The following is a 2242-nucleotide window of genomic DNA, read 5'->3' as shown; positions in this document are numbered from 1 at the left end:
AACTGGCGCTGGACTCCGTGCAGCACGCAGCCCGTGCCTCTCCCTCCACACCTCCCTGCAAGCAGAGGGAGCCGGCTGCAGCCTCGGCCAGCCCAGAGAGGGACTCCCACAGTGCCGTGGCGGGCTGAAGCGCTCCTCAAGCGCTGCCAGAGTGGACGCTGAGGCTGAGGAGGCACCGAGAGCGAGGGCTGCTAGCATGTTGTCACCTCTCAATAGGAGAGCCATGTGATTAGGAGCCTAGGGCTTTGTGATTAGGAGCCTAGGGCTATGTGATTATTCTTGACCAATGAGTTTGGAAAGAAAGCAATGCATATCACTACTAATCTGGGAGTATTTAAAGACAATACAAATTCCATGTCTTTCTTCCCCTGCTGTGGCAACTGCCCTATGTATAAGAAAAAGAATATTTGGACGATTTCAACTGTAATTATTTGCGTTATTCTTCTTCAATATAAACCACTCCAGATTATTACTATAGATATTTCCTAGACAATTTCTCCCCACAGGGAGGTTCTCTGAAATTATAGAGCTGGACAGGGAAGAAAGGCCCAGAAACCTAGAAGCCATGAATTAATTATGTAAAAACGTTTTGATGGTTAATGGTCCTTACAATCAGACTCGTACAACACCGGCCCCTCTCAGGTTCCCCTTTCTGTGCCCTTCTTCCCCTGGGCAGTGCCTATCAGAGGCTCCTCTTCTCTCCCAGTGGCATCTGCTTTAGAACAATCCCTGCTGCCAGTGTGAATGAGGTTTAAGCCCTTCTCGGGGGGTCATTTGCATCTAGACAAACTTCTAACTGTTAGGACATATCCCAGCTGGGAAGGATTGAAATCTACCAACTTCCTTGGCATTCGTGCCTTTCTTTCTAGTACAGATGAAATAATTAAAACACTCTTTTTTCACTTTTGAGAAGAGACAGTTGGCCCACATGACAGTAAATAACTACTGATTAACTTTCCATTTAAACTTTATTTTGTTTAATGGCATGAAAGAGAATTTCAGACATAGGCACGTGGTGGGGTTTGTTAGCAGTCAGGAAGCTCAGTGAAGATTCAAGAGAGGAAGAAGACCATCTGGAGTTTCAGTTTTACTTTCTTTTTCTCTGGGAGCTGAGCTACAAGATAACAGGACTGAACAGGGAGCCAACTGTTTCTTTGGACAGTAAATCAGGTAAGCCAAGATTTACAAAAAGTTCTGCAGTGTTGATTTCTAGGTTCCAAGCCATGCACAAACATTTTCATTTTTCTTAGAACAAATTTGTCCTATTTTAAGAGAAACAATTTAGAGTGACTGCCTTTTCCTTAGGTGAAGCCAGTTTACAGGAAACCAATGCAATTTGCTTTACACATCACTGGCAAAGAAAGAATTTCCATAGTATAAAGCCAATAAAAAGTGCTAACTGGGAAGAATCTGGGCATTAACATGTGGCTTTCAGTTTTCTGTGCTTGTAGGCTTGGTCTATGCCTGCCAGATTTAAGCAAGAGAGACTAGCTGATGAAAATGTACCGATACTTCTCACTGCATAGTAGTTCCTAGATTGCAAGGGCTTCATAATCAATGGCTGTTGGGGAATGAGGAAAATTCAAGCAATTGATGGATCAAGTGAAGTGTATTTCTGGCTTAAAGGATTGCACGGTTTCCCAGAGTCATAATCTTAATTCATTGAGTCTGTCAGCAAAGACTCAACATGAGGGAGGAGGTTTGGAGAGAGTAGAGGAGGGAAGGAGGCAAGGTGGAAAAAGAAAGAGAGGGAAAGGGAGGACTGAGCCTCAGGTGTAAGGGAAGGCACACCTACAAAGAAAGCTGACAGAAGGGAAGAGTGTGCAGGCAAAACAAAAACAGAAGGGAGCCGGGCTGACCTGTGAGAGGATGGGAGGAAGGAAGCGAGAGAGAACTGGGCGTGAGGCTTACGAACGAAACCCACTTCTCAGCTCCTCAGCAAGTGATTCCAGTTCTCTGTAAAGTAGGAAGTCATTCTTTTCCCACCCATCTTGTCCCTTATTAGTAGACAAATGAAGCATGGTTGTTTAGAAATATAAGGATCTTGGCCTAGCGCGGTGGCTTATGCTTTTAATTCCAGCACTTTGGGAGGCCGAGGCGGGTGGATCAATTGAGGTCAGGAGTTCAAGACCAGCCTGGCCAACATAGTCAAACCCTGTCTCTACTAAAACTACAAAAATTAGCCAGGGGTGGTGGTGCACACTTGTAATCCCACCTACTCGGGAGTCTGAGGCAGGAGAAT

At 45.1% G+C, this 2242-nt stretch overlaps 1 protein-coding gene across 1 annotated transcript in view; it reads left to right on the top strand.

Moving 5' to 3' along the window:
* The first annotated feature begins 1090 nt into the window (after positions 1-1090).
* Positions 1091-2242, top strand: part of GIMAP2 (GTPase, IMAP family member 2) — a 13087-nt gene continuing 11935 nt past the window's right edge. Inside the window, exon 1 of the mRNA XM_011966597.1 lies at positions 1091-1170. The gene's annotated coding sequence lies outside the window, so the exon portion shown is untranslated. The remainder of the gene's footprint in view (positions 1171-2242) is intronic.

This window comes from Mandrillus leucophaeus, unplaced genomic scaffold (genome assembly GCF_000951045.1).
Source record: "Mandrillus leucophaeus isolate KB7577 unplaced genomic scaffold, Mleu.le_1.0 Scaffold767, whole genome shotgun sequence".
Lineage (NCBI taxonomy): Eukaryota > Metazoa > Chordata > Mammalia > Primates > Cercopithecidae > Mandrillus > Mandrillus leucophaeus.
The sequence above is the reverse complement of the archived record's forward strand: the minus strand, read 5'-3'. Positions and strand labels throughout refer to the sequence as shown.